The sequence below is a fragment of the Otolemur garnettii genome, unplaced genomic scaffold, assembly GCF_000181295.1.
Source record: "Otolemur garnettii isolate 467f Iridium unplaced genomic scaffold, OtoGar3 scaffold00051, whole genome shotgun sequence".
NCBI classification, from domain to species: domain Eukaryota; kingdom Metazoa; phylum Chordata; class Mammalia; order Primates; family Galagidae; genus Otolemur; species Otolemur garnettii.
The window spans coordinates 9,682,986-9,708,750 of NW_003852446.1; the positions used below are offsets into that span (position 1 = coordinate 9,682,986).

The 25,765-nt window shown below is 42.2% G+C and overlaps 1 pseudogene; it reads right to left on the reverse strand.

The window, feature by feature from the left end:
* Positions 1-8,077: 8,077 nt before the first annotated feature.
* The window catches only part of LOC111725989, a 23,323-nt pseudogene continuing 5,635 nt past the window's right edge, over positions 8,078-25,765 (reverse strand).

Below are 25,765 nucleotides of genomic sequence, written 5' to 3' on the forward strand. Positions count from 1 at the left end.
CCCGGGTTGGGGATTCGAACCCGCCACCTTAGGTGTATGTGGCTGGCGCCTTAGCCACTTGAGCCACAGGCGCTGAGCCCAGGTAGGGTTCTTAATCCAATGTGACTAATGCTCTTATAAGAAGAGCAGAAGAGACACAGAAACATCCACAGAAGATGCTGTGTGATGACAGGGGCAGTGATTGGACTTATGCAGTAGCAAACCACAGAATGCCTAGGCTTGCCAACCACTACCAGAAATTGGAAGAGGCAAGGATTCTCCCCTCGGGCCTTCAGCAGGAGCACAGTCATGCCACGACCTTCATTTAGAACTGCAAGCCTCAGGACTGCGAGAGAATAAATCTCTGCGTTCTAAGCCACCCAGTTCATGGAATTTTACTCCGGCAGCCCTAGGAAACTCATACAGTGAGCATCTGAGTTGCTTCCACTGGAGATTCGGTTTTAATATTTTGTCTGTAGTATGTGTGACATGATTCTTTTGGCCCAGTTAAACTCATTTTTGCAGTTAATCTACACAAGTTTGTGGGGCAGGTTTAACCCTTCCCAGTTTTTTTTTCTGGAGAAGGGGCAGTTTCTGGCTCTTTTTTCTGGTTTAAAGTGCAGTGATATCCTCATCTCAATTCAGTGCAACCTCAATCTCAAACTCTTGGGCTCAAGTGATCCTCCTGCCTTGGCCTCCAGAGTAACTAGGTCCTCAGGTATGTGCCACCACATCCGGCTAATTTCTTAATTTTTTTTTTTGCAGTTTTTGGCTGGGACTGAGTTTGAACCCACCACCTCCATCCAGTACAGGGGGCTGGTGCCCTACTCCTTTGAGCCACAGGTGCTGTCTTATTTTTATTTTTTATTTTTTTGCTGGTCTTGAACTCCTGGCCTCAAGTGATCCTCAAGTGTTGGCCTTCTAAAGTGCTAGGATTATAGGCCTAAGCCACACTATGCTCATGATAAAGAAACTGAGGTCCAGAGAAGATAGTAAGGGGCCAAACCAGGATTTCAATCCAGGTCTTCGGATTCTAGGTTCAGCTGTCAACAAACCAGAATGCCTAATAAGTAACTTACAGTGGGAGAGACAGCTGAGTGAGAGAGTATATCATTCCCTGAGAAAGATGGCACAGCAATGACAATAGCTAGTAGCATCTGCTAGGTACTAAGTGCCAGGCACTGTGCTAAGCATTTTTCTCACATGTGACAAATCGTGGTAGTTGCCTACATATTATCTTCTTCTTTTTCTTTACTAAACAAAACCTAAGCTACCCAGGGTTGCAATGATGCCGGCTGAAAATTATATTTCCGAGCCTTTGTTGCAGCCAGGAGTGATCAAGTGTTATAGTTTCAGACAATAAAATTTCTGTGTAAGTTGTTAGGGATTTCCAATGTGGTAGCTGTACCCACCCAAAGATTCATACTCTCCTTCTGTGGCACAGACGTGTTGCTGGAAGAGCTCCCCAATCAGGGACTGTAGTTTCTGGCTTCCCTTGCTTCTGTGTGGACTCACGTGACAGAAGTCTGGCTAAGAAAATGTGGGCAAAAATATATAACCTTGAGTCTAGACCTGATCCATAAATTGTCCTACACAATTCTCCATGCTGTCTTATGTTCCCCCTTCTGCTGGCAGGATGGTAATATGACCCTGGAAGCCACATATTCTAAATTGGTCCCTGCAGAACCTCGAGGAGCTAAGTTGCCTCCCATCCTCTCCCACCCTCTGCTATCAACTGGCCTTGGAAAGAATGAGAAGTACAACATTGGTTGTATTCATCCACGGGTGAGTGGGGCTTGTTTGTTACAGCACTTAGGCTACTCTGACTTGAACAGTTTTTATTTTCTTGATTCAGTCACTATACCCCCTTCCTTTTCGCTGTTAGGAATATAGACATGGTGGCTGAGGCTTCAGCAGACATGTTAGCATCATGAAAGGTTGTGAAAGATCTTAGCTCTGAAATCTTTGAGCCCCTTAACCAAGGTTGCCAACCACCTCCCTCTGGGCCTCTTGGCAAGTGAGAAAAAAAAAGCACCTGTTATGTAGAAGTCACTATTTTATTTTTAATTTATTACTAATTAATTTTTATTTTATTTTATTTTTTGAGACAGAGTTTCACTTTGTTGTACTTGGTTGAGCGCTGTGGCGTCATAGCTCACGCCAACCTCAAACTCTTGGGCTCAAGTGATCCTCTTGCCTCAGCCCCAGAGTAGCTGGGACTACAGGCACCTGCCACAATGCCGAGCTATATTTTTGTTGCAGTTGTCATTGTTCTTTAGCTGGCCTTGGGTGGGTTTTAACCCGTCAGCCTTGGTGCATGTGGCCAGCACCGTAACCACTGTACCACGGAAGCTGAGCCTATATTGTCTTTTTCTATCTTTTTTTTTTTTTGCCTAAAAATGTCTTTTGTTCTATCTTGCATGACATCATTCTAGAAAGACTTAAAATCACCCACCCAAATTCAACCACATATTTTAATTCAAACATATTGATGGGTCTGTTTCTATAGATTCAATCACCAATGTTGGAAGATAATGCTTCATAAAGCTGAGCATAAGGACAGAGAAATATTTCTCTGCTGCTTTATCAGGGTAACATTTAATCAGAAATACATCATCCGAACTTGCCATATTAGCAATAAAGTAAGATTGATCATATAAGAAAAGAATCTCTTGGTGGCTGAGTCATTTAGTTTAAAAAATGACTCATGGCAACAATTTAAAATAATCCATCAGGCTTTCATGCTTCATATATACTTATTCTTTTCTTAATCCAATTTTCCTCTTAGAAATAATGTATCATGCTTTGATGCTTAAAATATCCTTATTCCTTCCTTGATCTAATTCTCTTCTTTCAGTGGTGTAAAAGTACTTATCATCTTCCCCTTTTTCTCTCCCATAGAGTGCCAATTCAACACTCGGCATCTTCCAGAAATTAAAGAATCCTCCCAAAGTCTGAGATTTTCTGGATGTAAGAGGCAAATAAAAAAGACATTCGGGATGTGTGGATGAATGTGCCCCAGTAAATAACTTGGGTATATTTTAGGATGTCTACCCAGCCCAAAGCCAGAGACTATCCCTGTCACCAGGACTTATCCCTCTGAACTCCCTCAGCCTCACCCTCATTGTTCAAGGTGATACCCCTTGGAGAAGAGGGTAGTTATATATGTATTCCCACCTCCCTGGCTACAGAAGATTGTCCAGGGTAAGTACTTAATCCAGGCTGGGGGAACTGGAATCTCTTTCCTAGGAAATTTGCAGGTTTAATTACATGACATTCAAGTTCCATCTGGGTTTTAGGGCATCAGAGACATAGAAGGTATTTCCCAGCTTTCTAACAGTTTGATTTTAGGCCCCTTTCTAAGTCTCCATTGTGTGGCTTCTGTAAGGCAGGCCTGCAGGCTCATAATGAATTTCTGTTTTGGTTAAGTTCACTTAAGTTGGCTTCTGTACTTGTAACCAGAACCCTAATTGATACACATTAAGAGAATGACTCAAGTGATAAATGTGGCAAAAATAGCTAATGGACATAGTGGACCTGTTAAATTAAAGCTGACATTCATTTTTATCAAAAGCTGCAATCAACCCTAATCATTCAGAGAGTGGTTGCCTTAGAAATGTATTATCCAGTCCATTCCTTCTGCTCCTCTTCCCATTCACTCATTCATTCATTGATTCAACAATTATTTGACGTGTTCCTGTGCTGTGCCAGGAATGTTATTGGGGCTGGGGACACAACCTTGAAAAAGAGCAAGTCCTTTTCCCCTGAAAGCTTCAATTCCAGTGGGGGAAACGGAAGACAAAAAGGCCAGATCCTGGAGGGCCCTGTGGGCCATGGCGAGGAGTTTGGATTTTATTCCATTTGAAATGGGAAGCTAATGAAATGCTTTCAGTAGGAAAGTGATTTATAAACCACCATAGAAAAAGATGACTCTAGCTTCTGGGTCTAGAATGGCTTGAACCGGGGCAAGAGCAGAGGAGCTAGATGCTGACGCAGCTGGGAGGCAATGGCGGTATCAAGGTGGGAGGCGCTGGGAGCTTGGAACAGGCAGGTGGCAGTGGGGGTGGTGAGAAGTGAGTGAATACAAGTTATATTTCAGACATAGAGCTGATTGAACGTGAGGGGGAGGGAGAGGGATCACTTGGGAGGGATGAGGCAGAGGCAGGAATCAAAGATGAGTCCAAGTTATTAGTGTCATACGAGGGTAGATTTGAGGACCACGTCTCAAAGTGGAGGATGTTGGACAAAGACTGGTTTGGCAAATTAGGCAAATTAGTTTCTTTGTAGGCCTCCCATTTTGGTGATGCCCCCCCCCCCACTGTAGGTTGAGGAGAGAAAGAACTGCAGCTCACTCAAACAGAGGATGATGTATGTATTGGAGCAGCCAGTCCATCAGGGGCAGTCTGAAATGGCCCGGGAGGGTTTTGGTCTCTAAAGGATGGTATGGGCTAAAAATTAGGTTTGCATCTCTTTGGGGGAAGAGAGATAGGGAGATGGAGATAGATAGAAATAGAGATATAGAGAAGAGATAGAGAGAGAGAGACTGAGTGTAGAAAAGTGGATGTGATGCTTGCCAAAGATTATTTGTCATGGGTTAATTCTCTGGTAGAAGGAGAACAAATTTTACTTAAAAGACAGACAATTAGAAGATGAGTTGACTTACCGCAGTGGGCATAATTGCAATGTGTGTACCCCATACACAACATATTGGTTTTAAGGTTGTTTGTACTTGTGATTTTCATAAAGTACAGTCTCTAATCCTGGCTGCACACTAGAATCTCTTGGGAGCATTTAAGAAACACCACTGCTCAGACTTCAACCCAGACCGACGGATCAAAAATCTTTGGGAGTAAGGTCCAGTTACCAGTATTTTTTCAAAGCTCTTCTCAGATTATTCCAAAGTATAGCTATGGTATGTGACAACCGTTGGTAAAAAGTGACTGAAACATAACTCATGACATTTAAAAATGGCCCTTTTGGTAAGCTGTTAGCCTTTAAGAAATGATTCTAAACTAAGCAATCCCTTGAACCAAGAAAAGGCACAATTTGTCATGATTTTCCTGAGGGATTTTTCATAGCACGAGATAGTAAATGTGCCCATCATTCAATGCTGGCTGTTCATAAGGAAATCTCCCTAAAGCGAAACTCACCAGCCAGTGCATGTCCAAACTACCCAGTTGGTCAATGACTTAATGCATTACTTTTCAGCAGATTCCGTGTACTAGAGATGGATTCATCACTGACCGTGAAAAATGTGCTTGCTTTCCTCACCACTGTGTCAAATGGCAGCTCCTGGTCTGTCTCCATTTGGAACACGCAGTGGTTTGCAAACCCAGCTGTTTCCATGGTCGAGTGTTTCACACAGCTTGGCTTAGGTCAGAGCCGCACTAATGGGAACCCTGCCGCTGCTAAACTATGAAATTTCCTGATTAAGGAAATGAGAGGAAATAAGTCATTAACCAGCACCTACACACCGACTTGGGAGCTTTTTCTTCTTCTTCTTCTTTCTTTCTTTGGGAGAATTAAAAGCAGAAGATGCTGCTATTACAATTCACTGAAATAAGATGACAGAACCAAGGACGAACATTAAACAGCTGTTTTGGAACTGAGTCTGGGAAGAAACAAAAAGCTGCCGATGATTTCGCCACAGTTAAAAAGCACAGACTCTCTGTGATTCATACAGTCTATAGCATGCGAGAGGAGCCAAAGAACCGATGCCAAGAAAAGACAATGACAAAAAGAGAGGTTTAATCATCACGATGGTTGCAATTATAATTAAATGTAAACTTGAGAAGAGGATTGCTTCACTCTGGTAAGAAGGCCAAGGGTTTGGAGGAAGTTACAGCAAGTGGACCTAAGGCTGTTGTTAAATTTCTCACCCCATTCTGAGAACATCAAACTCTAATCTGTTGTTCATATTTATAAAATAGACAAAAAGAAAGCAATATTATTTTGATGCTCGCATGAAAATTCTTCCTCGAAGATTCCAATTCTCTCTTTTTCTCTTTTTCTTTCTTGCCTTCCTGTCTTAAATAAATAAATAAAAAAAGCCTGTTTAGATTTAGAAGCTGAGATCGCAAGGGACCTAACTATGAGCAAGGAAAGGAATTTGTGTTTTGAAGCAGACAGGAAGAAGAAAGAAAAAAAGTAAAATGAAGAGAAAGTGGAGCGAGCAAGATGGCTGAAGAATGTGGGGCATAGTGTGTAACCTCCAAACCTTTAGTAAAGTTCTAAACTCACAAAATGCTTGTCATGTGTGGCAGGGAGGGGGGGAGGCGGGTTGGGGATCTTGTGCAAGAACTGGAAAGGGGTCTCACCTTTGGCAAGGGAAGGAATCAAGAACACAGACATGCAGGAACAGCAAATTAGGACCACGAAGTAGAGTCCAGAATTTACAGAAATCGCATGGAGGGCTGTGGATCCTCCTTGTCAGCGACACTTGGGGTTTCAGCCAGATTTACCTTAACCTCTGAAGGCCAGAGAGGCTTCATCTGGGATATATTTGCAAGGATTTGGGAGACGTTTTTCATTTTAGCTATGTGGCTGGGAAGCCATGCAAGTGATTTTTCATTGAGTTCTGTGCACTGCATTTTTTGAGTCTTATCTGGAATAATTATCAAGTTTCTATGAGGTACGTGGATCCCTAATGCACCCTTCCCGAATCTGACAACATTAGATGCCATTCTAAGATGTTCGACAATATCTGTCACCTGGCCAACCGCGTCAATCCTGCCACCCATTAACTCAGCAAGCATATTGAACACTTTCATGTTTAAGGCACTCTGCTAGGAACTTGGGGGCATGCAGGTATGGACAGGACCTAGATCCTAATCTCCAGGAACTTAGTGTAATAATGATAACTGTAGTCGGTTGAATTATTTCCACCTTCCCACCTCCAATATGTCCAAGTTCTAACCCCTGGTACCTACGAATGTGGCCTTACTTGGAAATAGGGCCTATGTAGGTGTAATAAGGTTAAAGATCTCAGGATGAGATCATTCTGGATTTAAGGTAGGCTGTAAATCCGATGACAGTGTCCTTTTAAGAGCCAGAAAAGGAAAAGACATAGAGAAAAGATGGCCATGGGAAGAAGGAAATAGAGAGACTTATGCAGCTACAAGCCAAGAAACACCAAGGGAGGGACATAGAACTGTTTTTCCCTCAGAGCCTCCAGGGGGAACCGGCTCTGCGGCACCCTGATTTTGGACTTCTGGACTCCAGAATTGTGAAAGAATACATTTCTCTGTTTTTTTTGTTAAGGCACTCAGTTGCAGTTATTTGTTCTGGAAGCTCTAGGAAGCCAATACAATAATCTGTACTGTAGTAGCTAAGTACCAGGCAGAAAGGGTAAATGTCCCCCAAAAGAATACTAAGGGGCTTTGACGATTCAGATGGGGAAGAGCTGACAAATTTAGTGCGATTGCAGGAGAGGAAGCAGTTCAGGGAAGATTTTTATGGTGGTAGCAACATTTGTGATGGATCTTTGGGGAAAAATATGATTTTGACCTTCAGAGATGGTAGTGTAATACATCGGTCACATGGTTCCAGTTAACTCCAGTCTACTGTACTTCATGTAGAGCGTTGGTCTGGCTACCAAAGAAACAGATGGTGCCCTCTGGTGGAAATACAAAAGTATTCCTTAATACTGCTCACTAAAGCATTTTTTAACAGGTTTATTGAGATGTAATTGATGCACACGGAACTGCACATATTTAGTGCATACAATTTTATAAGTTTGAGCATATAAGAACATCATTGATATCATCACCACAATTAAGGTAGTAGACATATCTAACACCTCTCAAGGTTTCCTTGGGTCTCTTTGTTTTGTTTTGTGATAAGAAGATTTAAAATGAGATCTACCTTACTAACAGATTTTCAAGTGCAAGTTACTATGTTATCTAATAGAGAGCTTATTCATTTAGCAAAACTGAATCTTCATACCCATTGAACAGCAACTTCCCATTTCTCCCTGCCCCCCAGCCCTTGGCAACCACTATTGTAGTCTCTGCTTGTATGAATCTGGCTGTTTTAGATAGCCCTGGCTATGCCACATACTGGGGGCTTCAATAGCCAAGTGTCTGGGTCCAATGACATATCATGCAGACTTCTTACACTTTACTCCATGATGAAGCAGAACTCCCAAGAACCCCTGTTTCTCTGCCCCTACGTAGCCTTGAAACTGGCCAAATTTGAGGACACAGACTTCTGGCTCTTTTTCCCTGGCTCTTGCCTGTTCCCTCCAAGGCAGAGAGCTCCTAGAAGAAGGGCCATTCAACTTCATCTGACCACCCTGTGAGGAGAGGGGGAGAGAATCCACTTACAGGAGGACGAAGACAACTTTGATCATTGCACTCTGTCATAGAACATTCCTCTGCAACTTCTCCTGGAATAGTGTGTGAGCGAGGGACCCCACTGCATCACTTTGCCCTGAAACCCACAGAAACTCTCCCTGGTACTGAGTGTAGGGGCTCAGCAGAGGGCTGGAAGACCGTACTACACAAATCATTTTACATTTCATATCTAACTTTATCTTTGTAAGCAATTCTATGAGTTAGAATTATTTCTCCCCATTTTATAGTCTAGGAAACTAAAGTTCAGAGAGGTTATATAACTTTTCAAAGGTCACACCACTAGTAAGAGATGGATTCTGGCAGAATTGATTTTTAAAACCAAGATGTAATTCATATATTATAAAATTCACCCTTTAAAGGTGTTCAATTCAGGCTTGGTACCTGTATCTCAGCAGCTAGGGCGCCTGCTAGAGCAGGCTGGTTTGAACGCAGCTCAGGGCCTGCCAAACAACAATGACAACTACAATAAAGAAATAGCCAGACATTGTGGTGGGCGCCTGTAGTCCCAGCTACGTGGGAGGCTGAGGCAGGAGAATCGCTTAAACCCAAGAGTTTAAGTTTGCTGCAAGCTGTGATGCCACAGCATTTTACCACCGAGGGTGACATAGTGACACTGTGTCTCAAAACAAAACAAAACAAAAAAACTAAAGAAAAAAAATAAGTAAAAGTGTTCAATTTAGTGGTTTTTAGTATATTCACAAAGTTGTGCAATCATCTTCATTGTCTAATTCCAGAACATTTTCATTACCCTAAAAAGAAACCCTTTAGCCACTAGCAATTGCTCTCCATTCCCCCCCCCCCGCCCCCGCATACAGCCCCTGGAAACTGCTAATGTACTTTCTGCCTGTATAAATTTACCTATTCTGGACACTTTATATAAACGGAATCACATGATAGAGGGCCTTTTGTATCTGGCTTCTTCCATTTAGCATGTCTTTAAAGGTCATCCAAGTTGTAGCATGAATCACTATCTTGTTCCTTTTTATTGTAGGACAATATTCCATTGTATGGATATACCATATATATATATTTTTTGACTTTTCATTAGTTGATGAACATTTGGGTTGTTTTCATTTTTGGGCTATTGTGAATTATGCACTTTGAATGAATATTCATGTACAAGTTTCTGTGTGAATGTACGCTTTCAATCCTCTTGGGTATACACTTAAGAGCAGAATTGCTGGATCACATGGGAACTCTGTGTTGAACTTTTTGAGGATGTGCCAAAGTGTTTTCCAAAGCAGCTGCATCATTTTACATTCTTACCGGCAATGTATGAGAGTGTACCAATTTCCCCACGTTCTCACAGGCAAAACTGATTTTAAAATTTTCTTTTTCTTTTCCTTCCCTTTTACCTTTACAGAGGGTGCCAAAAAATGTATACACACACACACAGACACACACAGAGTCAGCCTATTATGTACACGGCTCCATGCCTAGCACTAGGTCTTCAAAGATAAACGCGTTACTGTCTCCATATTCTAAGAATCTTCAGTCCAGGGGAAGATAGTTAGCATATTTATCTTTGCACAGGTTTCCTAGCCTCAGGTGTCATTCCTTGCAAAATATAAAGGTAAACTGTGAAAATTCATGCTACCAATTTAAGGTTTTCTTTAGTTAGAATGACGTGAAATAGCAAATAAAATACACCACGACAAGTTGAGGAAGATAGATTGTAGAAGAAAGGAAGGAGCTTTACATTTTAGTGGTTATAATGGCATGCAAGGGGTTCCACATTTTCAATTTGCACTGGGCCCCACAAATCATGAGCCACACAGAGAGATGAAGAACTACAAGATTACATGGCGGAGGGTGTGGATACTGGGAGAGGTGAAGAGTGAGGCCTTCAATGTAATTTACCACATCATGGCTGGGAAAATTTTTATTTTGGAAGGACAGGAGGGAGTGGATATTCATAACTCTTAGATCTTTAAGGTTTCTTATCAAGAGTGATAAAGGATGACATTGGATTCAGTACGAACAGTTGACCATATGTGGTTCTATCTTAAATTTATACAAGAGATATAATTTAGAGCCAGTTGCTGGTTTATCTCTCAGCTTCAAACACTGGAAAGTCTCAGCTGGTCTCACTCACTTCTGACACCCCTTAGAGGGTTGTTTTTGCTAAGGAGCCCATAAAATACTCGGATTAGATATCCCTTTGAGTTATAGAGAAGGTAAGATAGCAGCAAAGACAGAAAATCAGCCAGAGAAAGTATCTGCCGTCAATGTCCCATTGCATTGATATTCTTGTATTCAAATAAAACTTCTTTGCTATTATTTTCTTTTTCTTGATCCAGTTTCTATCACTTGTATTATAAATGGACTCATAATTGGAGGAAGATGCAGATTTCCACCCAAGGTTTCTTCATTTCTTGCCCAAGGTCACTTGAGTAGTAACCAGAAGACCCAACCTAAAACCCAGTATCTCCATATTTTCTCTTTTGCTTGAAAGGAGAGTTGTACTGCATTTTTGTAGACTATTCAGTAATTTTTGAAAATATTATTTGAGGGCAATATATTTATATTATTTTTGTTTTTATTACTTTACTGAGATATAAGCCTCCATCTGGCTAAAACAAGCTTAATTTGCACAAAAACATCACCATGGATAGTTTTAAGACTTGAAAAAAGTTCTTCGTTGGCAATTCTATTAACCATTAGACGAGAAATTAGAGAAACAAACTCAATGTCTGCTTAATTCAGCTCTTCAAAAGAGTTTCACTTAGGAATATGTGTTTCCATCCCAGAAATGATTAGCGGATGGTTAAATTACAAGAGGAGGGAAAATTAACATTTTGAATGAAAGGGTACATAATGAGAGAGTTTGAAGTGGAAGAAAATTGCTTTCAAATAGAATGGGATTTTGAAAAAGAGAAAAACTGGTCCAGCTATTTATGTATATTACCAGTTTCAATCATTACACTTTAGGCTCCTTTTCAGTTCTTGCCAGTCTTTCTTAACCTGCTAAATGCTACAGTTTTACTGTCCAAAGTTTTTCTGGAGTTATACTGTTAAAAATAGAGGTACATTGTCCAGTTAGAGCTCCCCTAGAAGAGGAGCTCCCCTAGAAGGTGTGCAGGCTGCTCAATGGTGTAAGAGCAGAATAAAGTTATTCTCTCTTCCTTTTCTCCTCCTGTCTTCTTTTTAATTTATTTTTTAAAATTTGTTTTGTTGTGATAAGGAACACAGAAAACGTTCTGTCTGTTTTAGTCCATTTGGTGTTCCTGTAACAGAATACCACAGACTGTGTAATTTACAAAGAACAGAAATTTATTTCTTACAGCTCTGGAGGCTGTAAAGTACAAGGTCGAGGAGCCTGCATCTGGTGAGGCTCTTCTTGCTGCATCATCCCATGGCAGAAGGCTGACGGGCAAGAAAGCACAACAGAGAGTAAAAGAACAAGAGGTCAAATTGACTTTTATAACAACCTTTTCCCAAGATAACGAACCCACTCCCTCCATAATGACATTAATTCATTCATTAGAGCAGAGCTCTTGTGGCCTAATCACCTCTTAATGGTTCTACCTCTTAATAGAATCACAATGGAAATTACATTTCAATATGAATTTTTTTTTTTTAAGAGACAGAGTCTCACTTTATCACCCTGGGTAGAGTGCTGTGGTGTCACAGCTCAAAGCAATCTCTGACTCCTGGGCTTAGGTGATTCTCTTGCCTCAACCTCCCGAGTAGCTGGGACAACAGGCATCCGCCAGAACACCCAGCTATTTTTTGTTGTTGTTGTTGCACTTTGGCTGGGGCCGAGTTCGAACTTGTCACCCTCCATATATGGGGCCTGTGCCCTACCCACTGAGCCACAAGTGCCACCCCTGATATGAATTTTTAAGAGGACATTCAAACCATAGCACTGTCTTAACCATTTTTGCGTGTACAGTTCAGTAGCGTTAAGTATACTCACATTGTTGTGCAACCAAGCTCCGGAACTTTTTCACCTTGCAAAATTGAAACTCTATATCCACTAAACACTCTAATTTCTCCTTCCTGCTTCCCCCAGCCCTTGACAACCACACCACCTTTCTGCTTTCTGTTTCTATGATTTTGATATTCTAGATGCTTCATGTGAGCAGAATCACAGAGTATTTGCCCTTTGTGACTGAGTTATTTTGCTTAGCACGTGTCCCTGAAGTTTATCCATGTTGTCGCATAGGACAGGATTGCCTTCGTTTTCTCTTCACTTTTCTTCTCATTCCTGGGCTGAGAATAGGTGTGGTTTGCGGGACATGCATTTGCTGAGGGCCTTCATCCACCAGGACAGAAGGGCCTACCGGTCCTATGCCCTGGAAGAGGCAGGTCTAGCTAATTACTCACAGAAAGTCTGAGATGCAAAGGGAATCATCTAGGTAAAGCCATGCAAGTCAGATCAAGCCCAAGGGGTTTCATTGTACCAATATGAGACAGCCTCTTTGGCACTCAATCCTGCCAGCATAGCGGTCACAGAAGTGATTAAAAACTCTCAGTGGCAAAATGCTGTAAGATGCTTTCCATTCATCCATTCGTCTCAAATACTGATGACAATTTTAACATCTGCTAACGGGGGCCTCTTAGCCATTTGGCAAATTCATCTTCCTGGGCAGGCCAGGGGGTTAATGCTTGGGGGGGCGCCTTGGCCATGCTGGATGGCCCTTTTCTAGGTCTTGGGTAGATTATTCTGAGGTGGATCTTCTACAGGCCTCAGGTGGGCCTCTGTGCTGTTGAGCCATGCTTGTTAAAAGGGATAGTTTCCCACAGTGAACCACCTATATACAAGCTGTTTTCCCTGGATTGGTTTGGAAGGAACCCAAGCTAAGACCCAGCATTTGCATCTGTTCAGAAAAACTGGATGAAGGAACAGGCATAATTGAAATGCAGGTGCTATAAAAAACACTGGCAGACAGCCTGTCCTAAACATGTCAGAGTAAACTCCCAGGATCTCCTAGCGCATCTATGAACAACCAAAATTATTCCCTTGGTGACTGATGCAGCTGTCCAAGGGCAGAATGCCCTGACTTGTGTGAACCTGGACTCCACAGATTAACGTCCTGCAGGCTCAACTTGTCTGGCCTTGGCCAAAAGGAGGGATTGAGAAAGTGAAAAACAGCCCTGCTGGCAGCAAGGCTGTGATGTTCCCAACTGAAGACAAATAGCAACATGGGAAATAAGTAATGTCCAGAGAAGGCCACGCTGCAACTGTGTTTGAAACCAGACAGAGACAAGGCCACTCCTCAGCCAGGAAAATGTCTGACATATCCCACAACTCATTGCTGCTCCTAGACCAATGACAATTCTAGCCCTGTCTTAAACTTCTCAGCTCCCAAATAAAAAGTAAGATACCCAGTTATTGTATTGCCTCTAGTTCCTGATATGGAATTCATTCAGAACATGCCTCTGTTTCCTTACACTCTCCTTAGAATCCCTTGACATCTGCCTGAATCAGGTGATAATAGGCCCCACCTCCATTCTTCTTACTGAAATCCCCTGTGGTCCCCTTGGAGTGAGGTCTTCCTGGTTGCAGCAAGTTAGATGAAGCCAGTTTGTTTTGGATGACGAGTGTGTCCCTGGTGGTCTTCCTTGGGCGAGCACATCTGCACTAGCCCTTTTGCTGCCAGTTGATAGGCATGAGAAGAGATGCTAAGGGGGAAAAGTTGCCATTTTCAAATGTTTGCTGTTTCATCTTTCCTTTCTCTAACATAATTCAATATCATACATCCCTCTTTGTAAACTATCCCTCTGCTAGTTTTTGCAGCTTGGGTTCCAGATTCCCAACCACTTGCTCAGCCTTGTGTCTTCCCTGTAGCCTACCAGAAAACCAACCAACCAACCAACCAATCAACCAAACCCAACAACCTCCAAACTCCAAAACAGCAAAAAGCCTCCTATTTTAGGGCAGCGCCTGTGGCTCAATGAGTAGGGTGCCAGCCCCATACACCAAGGGCGACGGGTTCAAACCCAACCCCAGCCAACTGCAACAACAAAAAAAATAGCTGGGCGTTGTGACAGGCACCCGCAGTCCCAGGAGGGTGAGGCAAGAGAATCACTTAAGCCCAAGAATTGGAGGTTGCTGTGAGCTATAATGCCATGGCACTCTACCCAGGGTGGCGTAGTGAGACTCTGTCTCAAAAAAAAAATTATATATAGCATGATTATAACTAGGTGACGATCATCTATGTGAGATTCAAGGATTCAACTGGGTGCCCAGGAGGGATTTATAATAGATATGGCTCCGAAAGCCATGAGGGGTAGGCCCCCAGGGCTCTGTTCAAATGGGAAATAGAGGAACCTGAAGGATGGGACCAGCATTTGGGACTCAGGTGAGTTTGAGTGGGGCACTTGTGCAACATTTAAGAGTGCAACCTCCCCCTCTCAGTAATCAGGATAAAAATATTTCAATGCAATATTAAAAAAAATCAAAATTAAGTTAAAAAAATCTCTGATGAACATACTATCAAAATTCGAAAGAAAGACCCTGCACTTGTTTGACCTTGAGAGTGCCTCAGCTTGTCTGCCCCTAGTCCTAGCTCTGGTAAGGAAAATGACTAATCATAAAGGGCTAGTGGCTCTTTCTCTGCTTGAGGACTGAGCCCCATTAGGAAAAAGGGCCACTCCTCACTAACCCCCACACTGCAGGAGTCCAAATGCACACTGGGTCAGGGAGTGGTTGATCAGAGGAATATGTTTCTATGCAGCCTGTTGTTAAGCAGATGTTACAGGGGCTTGGGCTGGGACAAGAAGATACAGCAAATAATAACGACCAATTCTACCATGCAAATCTCCACGAAGAACTATTCTAGGAATGTAACCTAGTTGGAGATCCTTAGAGTGTACATGCAGGCATGACTGTGAGTCAGAAGCAGTAAAGGACATCACTATAGCAACCTGCATACTTGGGGCTCCGCTGTCATTGTGGAAGCAAAGGCCGAAGAAGACACATTATATGGGTGTAAACAGAAGGCAGGCACTTGGGGATGATATTTCTGTGTGTTCTGCTGGTTGGGGATGGGGGCTCAGCTAGAGAGATACAAATTTGTGATTGTTGTAAACATATTGAACAGCCAGGCTGGGTGGCCTGTGAAAAACTGGTTTCTAAGTGCAGTTGGCAAAGATTAGAGGGTAATGTTCCTGCACAAAAAACAATCATGTGAGGGAAATAGTATAATGGCTGTGTGGAATCTTTTAAAGTTTTTCTTAGTGTTTTCATGTGATACTTTAAATTTTATTTTATTTTATTTTATTTTATTTTTGAGACAGAGCCTCAAGCTGTCCCCCTGGGTAGAGTACCGTGGCATCACAGTTCACAGCAACCTCCAACTCCTGGGCTTAATCGAGTCTCTTGCCTCAGCCTCCCAAGTAGCTGGGACTACAGGCGCCCGACACAACACTCGGCTATTTTTTGGTTGTAGTTGTCATTGTTTGACTTTTTGGTTGTAGTTGTCATTGTTGTCTGAATCCAGGCCCAGGCTGGATTCGAACCTGCCAAGTCTGGTGTATGTGGCTGGGGCCTTAGCTGCTTAAGCTATAGGCGCCAGATACTTTAAATTTTAATAAAAGAGAAAATGAAGACAGTATCACATCCATGAAGTTGCCTGTGTGGAATCTGGTACAGCAGCCTGGATTTCAGCAGACTTCAATGATGATAACTGACATGATCATCTTTTTTTGTTTTTTTTTGAGACAGAGCCTCAAGCTGTTTCCCTGGGTAAAGTGCTTTGGCGTCACAGCTCATAGCAACCTCCAACTCCTGGGCTGAAGCGATTCTCCTGCCTCCACCTCCCAAGTAGCTGGGACTACAGGCGCCTGCTGCAAAGCCCGGCTATTTTTTGGTTGCAGCCGTCATTGTTTGGTGGGCCCGGGCTGGATTCGAACCCGCCAGCTCAGGTGTATGTGGCTGGCCCCTTAGCCACTTGAACCACAGGTGCGAAGCCGAGAGCCTGCATTTCTAACAGGATCCCAGGGGATTCTAATGTTGCTGATCCTGGGACCACACTTTGGGTAGCATGGTGCTAGATTTTGTGTTCATTTCTTGTTAAGGTAACTTCCTGAACGGATGCTGTCTGCCGTTTTTCTACCTGGTGCAGTCAGGAGAAGTTCAGATGTTTGGGTCATCCACAATCCTTTAACTTTCCTCCTCCTGTTCAACCTCAAATCAGGCCAGCTACATGTTATCCTCCAGCCTCAATTCCCTACATACCCACTCATTGAAACTGCCAGCAAAACCTTGACGAATATAAGTAGAGGTAGAAATCCAAGATAAGAGGCATCTTAATCATACACGTATTTTGTTTGGTGTATTATTTTTCTTTCACAATTTATTGCCTGTTCCAGGAAAGAGAGAGAGAGAGTGTGTGTTGGGAGTAGGGGTGGGAGGTAGTCAACATGTAAAGTGAGTGTATCATTTAGGAATTTTGCTAATTGCGACAGATCACTGTGACTGAAAAACAAAAGCTCTGTATAGCTTATGGCACAGAAATGGAGATTGACCTGTATTCGCCAATATCAAACAGTTGTATTTCCTATAAATATTAGATAAAAATCCCTAACGTTATCACTAAAACTTGACAATAGGCATATATTGCTGATTAGCTTATAGGAGAGAAAAGGGGATTTTGAACGAGTGAGGAACATTACATTATTTTAACACGGGCTGACTTTTTAAGTCTCAGAAATATTAAGTGGAACTTCTAATGGGAAACAAGGGGCACTCTCTTTTTATTTCCACATGCTGGAGTGTTCCACAATGTCGCCCATACATTGGGCAGCTGTTCCTTTCTTAACAACACTCCAGGCTTACAAAACTCCTATTTAGATAAAAGAACTGAATTCTGCACTGTGCATTTCAATTACAATCTGTTACACACCGCAGATGTGGGAGAATGGAGGGTTGTGGGCAAAAGCTCATGTCTCCATCAGCCTCACCGCAGGGAAGGGAGTGTGTCCCTGTCTTCTCTGAGCCTGGAGCTGACCCCGGTCAGTCTGACCACCGTTGCTTGGGTCACCTTTCCTGTACATTGGGGGACTTTCAGGGTACAGGGATTGTGTACTGCTTCCCCTCTATTCCTTGCCTGGCCTTTTCAGCCTCCCTTTCCAACCTATTCATTTCCCCCCAACCTGTAAATGTTGGCCTCCTTCAAGTCTCAATCCTAGCCTTTCTTTATATATTTAGCTGCTATGTTATTCAAGACATAAAAGTTCATGAGTATGGCTTCCTTCCTTAAAATGTGCCCGCTGCCATTCCATAATGTTCTTCCTTGGTCTCGGAAGGTTCTTCTGCTTTTGATTCCTCCCTTCCTGATGATAACATTGCTATTTCTGTTTTTTATGACACTGGCCGGCTATATCCTTGTATTTTTTATAAACTGTCTTATAGCTGGATTTGTTGTTTTAAACTCATCTTGATACAGTCTTTTGATTTCCCAAGAATCTCCCTTTTGATTTAGCCTAAGTGAAAACAGATAAGAAGGGACTTCTGGGAAAGACAGTTCAGTTTAGCCAAGTCAGTACATTGCATATCCACTATATTGGGTGAGTATAGATGGAGAGCAGATGCGGTCTTAGGGCTAAATCCTGTGGCACTCACAAGTTTTATCCACCGAAACGACTGATAATACTCGATTTTATTTTTTCCCCGTTGTGTGGATGCTGTATCATTTTACTTTGATGTTTTTTTTTTCTTTTCCTTATTTTTGTTGGTTTTATGAAGTTGCCATTCCTCCCATTTTTGGAAGGAATGTACTTTTCCACTCTCTTAATGACAACTTATTATATCTGGTATTCATAACCAACTGTGTATTTCGTTACCGTTACTTAAAAACCCAACTGTTTTTTCACCAGGATGGTCTATTTTTCCCTTGCACCTCTTACCATAATATGATGAGGTTGTCAGAATGTTTTAATTCTTTCCCCCTCTCGCTCTAGTTGAGAACCGTGCAATGCTCTCCATTCCACCTCTGCGCTTCCTACACCCAGTGCCTAGATTTTTCTGAAACAGTTCACCTCTCGATTATTATAAAATTGCCTTTGTAGTACCCCCCTTATCTTACAAATCCTTATTTCATACTCACATTACATATTCTAAGATATTCACTTATGAGCAATTTAAACTACTTACTACGTATTTTCATAAATACAATCATTATTCATTTAATTTAAACTTTAGTGCTTGAGGCCTCTGTTTTTGTTCAATTTGGTTTTTATTAGAATTATTTCTTGAATATTTTTCTCAAATAGATCACCTAGTCATTACAATTTTTTAATTCTTAAAAATCCTCAAAAATCATTTTTTTTCTTATCCTGATGGATGGATAAAATCTTGGCTGGATATAGGATTCTTGGGTTGTAGGCCTTTCTTCTTGGTAGTCTCTAGATGCTATTTCAATATCTTCTAGTTTTTAGGACTTCCAGTATTGTATACGAGAAGTCCAATGCTCATCTCTTTTTTACTTGTAGATAATTTATTCCTTCTAATTGAAAGCTTAAGATTTATTGTTTATTCTTGAGAGTTCAAGATTTTACCAACATATATATAAGTTTGCACAAGGTAGGACAATTAAGTTCACAAACTCATCCTAGAAAAAGTGCTACTTATCTCATTGGTGAATATCATTATGGTCACCTTCAAAGTACTCCCCCCTTGGGAAGCTATGCAGTGACACCAGTGCCTAGTCCACCCTTCAAAGCAATTTTGGAACTCTTTTTCTGGAATGGCCATCAGAACTGTCAACGTACATGTGAGGTCTGACAATTAAGTTCTTTTTTTTTTTTTTGAGACAGAGTCTCACTATGTCACCCTCTGTAGAGTGCCTGCTGTCATAGCTCACAGTAACCTCAAACTCTTGGGCTTAGGCGATTAATTCTCTTGCTTCAGCCTCCCAAGTAGCTGGGACTACAGCACCCGCCACAACGCCTGGCTATTTTTTTGTTACAGTTGTCATTGGTGTTTAGGTAGCCTGAGTTGGGCTTGAACCCACCAGCCTTGGTGCATGTGGCTGGTGCCATAACCACTGTACTACAGGTGCCGAGCCGACAATTAAGTTCTTGAACTCATCCTAGAAAAAGTGCTTTGAAGGGTGGACTAGGCTCTGGCATTGGTGAATAGCTTTCCCAAGGGGGGTACTTAGAAGGTGACCATAGTGATAGTCACCAGTGAGGTATGTAGCACTTTTTCTAGAATGAGTTCTTGAACTTAATTCTCTGACCTCATATGTCAGTCAGCTATTGTCATAATAATGCTGCATAATAGTTTCCACAACAAACTACCACAAAAATTTCAATGACATTAAACAACAAGCATTTATTTGTCATTCACACATCTACAAATCTAAGCTGGGCTTACCTCTAAGCTTTGGGTTAGGTCCAGGCCTGCTTGATGTATTTTTCATCCTCTTTGGATCAGGAGACTCCCAAAGCATGTTCTTCCCATGGCAAAAAGCAGAAGCACAGGGCTGTGACCCCTGCTATGCAGGTATAATTCAAGGTTTGGCTTGAATATATCCACTAATAACTTTCCACTAGCCAAAGTGAGTCACATGGCCAACCCCAAAGTCAAGAGTTAGAAACCTGCTCACCCATGCAAGATAAGGGGGAGGAAATTGATAATGTAATGTACTATAAAATGTGGATCATCTACTAGCATCCTCATGGAACCAAATGAGAATTTGATATACTTTTCCAATCTGTAAACTTGGGTCTTTGTTTTGTTTAAGAAAATTTTAATTTATTATGGTCATGTCTTGGTATATTTAGGACACTGGTGCCGGGTTCTCTGTGTATACCAAAATCCATGGATACCCAAGTCCCACAGTTGGCCCTGTGGAGCCTGCCTATAGGAAAAGCCTACCCTCCCTTTACTTAGGTTTCAGATTCTGTGAGTACTGTATTACTTACTTATTTTTTTATTTATTTTTGCCAGGGCCGGGTTCAAACCCGCCACCTCCGGTATATGGGGCCAGCGCCCACTCCTTTGAGCCACAGGCACCGCCTGAGTACTGTATTTTTGATCTCCATTTGGTTGACAAAAAAATCAACCCATAGGTAGACGCAGGCAGTTCAAACCCATGTTGTTCAAGGGTCACCTGCACTTGTTTAATCCTGTTTATCCTTCGTCGGTTTCTTTTTCTCCTCCTTGATCTCCTATTTGTGTTTGTTATCTCTCCCAGATCTATCTTCCAAGGGTCTACTTTTTCATAATTCTGTCTTTTTGTATTTTTGAGATATGTTTTGAGGGATTTCTCCCTATTCATCTAGGTTACTAACTCAGGATGCAGCAGTAGGCATCCTCTCCTTTAGTTAATCTACTTCCTTTTTAAATTTGAAATCATGGTCTCTAGTTACAGAAAGTTTGTCTATGTGCAAGGGTGTGCATATGTGTAGGGTGACTAGCTTATATGCAATGCCCAGGACTGTCCTGGTTTTAGCACTGAAAATCTCGTTTGCTTGAATTTCCCTCAGTCCCAGGCAAACCAGGATGGCTGGCCACTCTAATGCTGTATTTGAATCGCTTTAAGCCTTAGTTTTATGTTATAAAAGTTATTAACCCTCTCTGCTAGCAATTCTTCTTTGCTGGGTGCCTGTCCTCTTTGTTCTTCCTCTTTCTGGGGGCTAGGAATTTTCAGCTGTTTTGTCTTTGTTCCTTATCTACTGTACTGAGACGATTTGGGTCTCACCTATCATGCACCAGAGTTTAGAATGAATTAAGTAATAGGCTTTTCTGGGCCTAAGGGGAAACCTTAACAAGGCCAGGGTAGGAAGTGAAGAGAAGGCCCAGGTCCCCTTCCTTTCATCATCCACTAGACAAGTGTGCCAGTGCACGCGTCCCAGATACAAGGTGTGGGTCCATGTTCCAGTGGAGGCACCTACACCCTACTGCTCTCCTTTTCTTTCTTTTTCTTTTTTTTAAATTAAATGATAGCTGTGTACATTAATGCAATCATGGGGTGCAGTGTGGTGTTTTCATATACAATTTAAAATATTTTCATTAAACTGGTTAACATAGCCTTTATGTCATTTTCTCAGTTATTGTGTTAACTGCTCTCCTTTTATAGAACAAAGATGAGAAAACAACCTTATCAACAAAAGGACACACAAACGCTTTGGGAACCAGGAACTCTGCATTGGATACTAGCTGTTTAAAGGAGTTGTCTAGGCATTCCAGCTGCCAGCCCCTGATTTCTGTGGGGAAGCAATTTTCTATGAGTTTCTCATGTCTTTGCTTATCTTATGAGTAGAGGCACTGACAGATTTTATTGTGGAATAATTTTTCAAGGAAGTTGCCATAGCGAAGGGCCTTGAGAGATAGAGATAGCATGTCCCTAAGGAGCCAAGGGCAAATTTGTTTGTTGACTAGTGGAATAAAGATGATGTCTTCTGGCTCGGTGCCTGCAGCTCAGCTGGCTCGGGTGCCAGCCACATACACTGGAGCTGGCAGGTTCAAATCCAACCCTGGCCTACCAAAAGACAATGACAACTACAACCAAAAAATAAAAAACTAGCCAGGCATTGTGGTGGGTGCCTGTAGTCCCAGCTACTTGGGAGGCTGAGGCAAAAGAATGGCTTAGGCCCAAAAAGAGTTTGATGTTGCTGTGAGTTGTGACACAACAGCACTCTACAAGGGGCAACATAGTGAAACTCTGTCTCAGGAAAAAAAAAAAAGATAACATCCTCTTCAAGAGCACAATTGGGTAAGTTTGCTTGCAGCCCCCTTTATAGTATTGGTCACTTCCCAAGCTTCATTTCCTCAGCTGTGACACATATTGCAAGTGCAACACCCACCTGTACCCTCCTCTGTTGCCCCCATGGGACCTGGGGGGCAAGGAACCAATGCAAAGACGAAGCTCATGCTGCCTGCTGTACTATAAGCAATGAAGGCCTTTGTCTTTGACCTGATATTCCTGGGTCCTCTGCTAGCATCCAGGAAACTCTGGCAGGCTAACTTGTTAGCTTTAAGCTGGATAAATTCTCAGACCCTTCCCAGTTTTTGAAGGAACCCATTAGAAATTATGTGCCCTCAGGCAGGGGGAAGGGAACAACTGATCCCATGAGAAGCTGAGTTCAGCAGAAGCTCCTCTCTCCACTCTGCTCCAGTACCAGGTGATTTGTGGTCCAGGCAATTCAGAGTGAGATCATTTTTGGATAGTTCTGCTTATTTCACTATAGCAGATAACAGACAACTACAGGGTGTTCAATAATCCCTGAGCTCTATATTCTAATCCATGGAAGGGTTCTCTGTCAAGGATTTATTTGTAAGTATTATAGTTATATATTTATAAGTATTATAAATGTGGAAACAACTTTACAAATAGTTGTTAGATTTAGCCCTACTTGTTTTCTAGACTAGCCCTCTAAACTTATGTAGCTTCAGTTTAGTGGTTAAGACAATGGATTCTAGAGCCAGACTACCTAGATTCAAATCTTGGCCCTTCTATTAACTAGATGTGTGTCCTTTGATAAATTACACTGACCTCTGTTTCTTCACTTGAAAATGCTGTTAACAATACAAACCACCAATGGGGTTGTTTTGGAGGCTAAATGAATAATGCATGCTTTGTAAGCAAGCTCCTATGATAACCATTCAAAAATTGGGCCATTATGTACAATTTAAGCAAACTTGGTCATCACCTGTAGTCTTGCTGATATAACTTACACTGTTGGGGGTAATACTTATTAACTATTTCTTCTGTTTCCAGGGGAGGAGCTTCCATTAGAGCAACAATTCTTAACCTGGGGTCCATGGACACTTTCAGGGGATCCATGAACTTAACAAGAAAAAATCCCTTACATTTTCTCTGTCCTCTAACTGAAATGTAGTATTTCATGCAATTATGAATATCGACAACAAACTACAGTAGTGTTATCAAGGTCTATAAATCTGTAGCTAGCAGACATCTTTTTATACGACATTTCATTTGTTTGTGGTGGCAGTGAGCTGTGACGCCATGGGTACTCTATCGAGGGTGACAAAGTAGGACTCTGTCTCAAAAAAAAATTATGGTAGTAGTCCCACCACTAAATATTATTTAATGCATTAATAAAGAAACACATAGACTATTTATCATAAGTGTATTTACTGAATATACTTTGAGGGTTGTATTTTAGTGAATTGGCTTCCTTTGTAATACCATGTATTTTATTTTAGGCACGTAAAAGCTTTGTTTTGAGAAAGGATCCATAGGTTTCATTAAATGCCAAAGAGGTTTATTGACTAGGGGTTAAGAAGCTATTTATTAAATTGGGGCCTCTCCCTAACCACTCAATTTTCCCCGGTGGGAGAGCCAGGCCCATGGGAGGAATGTGCAGTTTCCTAGCTCTGCCTGTGAAGGAATAGAAGAGTCGCCCTAATATCAGGGTACAGAATTAGGAGACCAGATCTAAATTATGTCCTCATATCTATGAGTATCACTTCTAAAGAGTCTGTATTGATGACTAGCTATCTCATTGTTGGATCTTTCTCTTTCAACTGGCTTCAAAATATGGCAGTGATGTCACTTATAAGCTCATCTCAAACATTAACATATATCTAAATGACAGATTAACACATACCTAATTGCCATCTGTCATTTCATCTACTTCACGAGGTCTCTGCAACCATATTGTCAGCCTACTGGGGACAGGCGTATGTTTTGGTCCAAATCTGAGCTCTGACACTTCACAGCTGGATCCACAAGCAAATTACTTAACCTGCCAAGGCCTTCTTTCTTCTTTTATTCATATAATTGTAAATGGCTCTTTCAAGGACTGAGTGAAAACATGTAAAACAAAACGGTGCCTAGCACATAATAAGAAGCTAAGTACATTTTCCCTGTAGGTGAAATACTGAGGTCCTGGAGATGAAGGGTTATTTGATTAGATTTTATGGAAAAAGATATTTAAGCACTTGAAATACTACTAAGACTCTGTCACGGTGGTCCTCTCCTTTACATTATGAACAGGTTTGTCTTGGTGACATTTCAGGGGGGCACGTGACAAAAACAAACAATATTGTTACTAGTTGAGAGGTGGGAGAAAAGGGAATGGAGCCCTGGAGACTGCCTCTCCAGTAAGGAAACTGAGATGTTATTGTTAACCTTTAAGAAACAGTGGGATCACACCTATGGTGCATATTGCAAGGGTACATGTCTAATCTATTAAGAATAGAGTATAAGTGTTTTAACACAATAATTAAGTAAATGAGGTGAAGGGTATATTAACTAATTCGATGTAAGCATTCCAAATTGTATATAAAATCAGCACATTGGGGTGGCACCTGTGGCTCAAGGAGCAGGGCGCCGGCCCCATATGCCAGAGGTGGCGGGTTCGAACCCAGCCCTGGCCAAAAACTGCAAAAAAAAAAAAAGAGAGAGAGAGAGAGAGAGAGAGAGATATGTTAATAATGACAAAAAGAAATGACAAGCGAAAACTGTTAGTTTATTAAATTGCTTCCCTATTTTTACAAAATAAAATGGATTGTGCTTTTCTATAAAGTGGGTAGCTTAAAATGTAGTATCAACTCATTTAAAAACCAAATATGAAATAAAAACTTGGAATGGAGTATTGTTACTGTGCTTTTTAAAAAGGGAGAAAAACTAACTCAAGATTTAGGATTTTGGCTTGGCGCCTGTAGCTCAGTGGCTAGGGTACCAGCCACATACACCAGAGCTGGCAGGTTCAAATTCAGCCTGGGCCTGCCAAACAACAATGCTGACTACAAGCTAAAAATAGCCGGGCCTGGTGGCAGGCACCTGTAGTCCCAGCTACTTGGGAGGCTGAGGCAAGAGAATCGTTTAAGCCCAAGAGTTTGAGGTTGCTGTGACCTGTGACGCCAGGGCAGCGTTCCCAGGGCAACAGCTTAAGACTCTGCCTCAAAACCAAAAGAAAACAAAACAAACAAAAGATTCAGGATTTCGGAGGGGCCAGGCTGCCTTTCCTCCTTTTACCTTGTGACTTGCTTACTGCATGGCCACACCAATAGGGCTCATTTGTCTGAGTGGACACTGTGACCAAAGACATGGGCTGTGGAGAGACTCTCTGCGGCAGCCCCTGTTGTGGCAAGGCAGGGAGGAGCTGGGACTCTGACTGCGGAAGGCTCTGTTCAGGTCCTGTCTGCAGCCACTGCTGTGCCAAGGAAGAGGGGAGCTGGGACTCCAACTGAGAAAGACTATGCCCTGTTCCAGTTGGCAGCCCCTGGGGTAGCAAGGCAGAGGGGAGCTGGGACCCCAGCTGGGGAAGGCTCTGCCCAGGTCTTGTATGTAACTCCTGCTCTCCCAAGGCAGAGGGGAGCTGGGACTCCAACTGAGGAAGGCTCTGCCCAGGTCCCATCTGCAGCACCTACTGAAGCAAGGTAGAGGGGAGCTGGGACTCCAGCTGAGGAAGGCTCTGTCCTGGTCTTGTCTGTAACCCCTGCTCTCCCAAGGCAGAGGGGACCAGCTGAGGCAGGCTCTGCCCAGGTCCTGTCTGCAGCCCCTGCT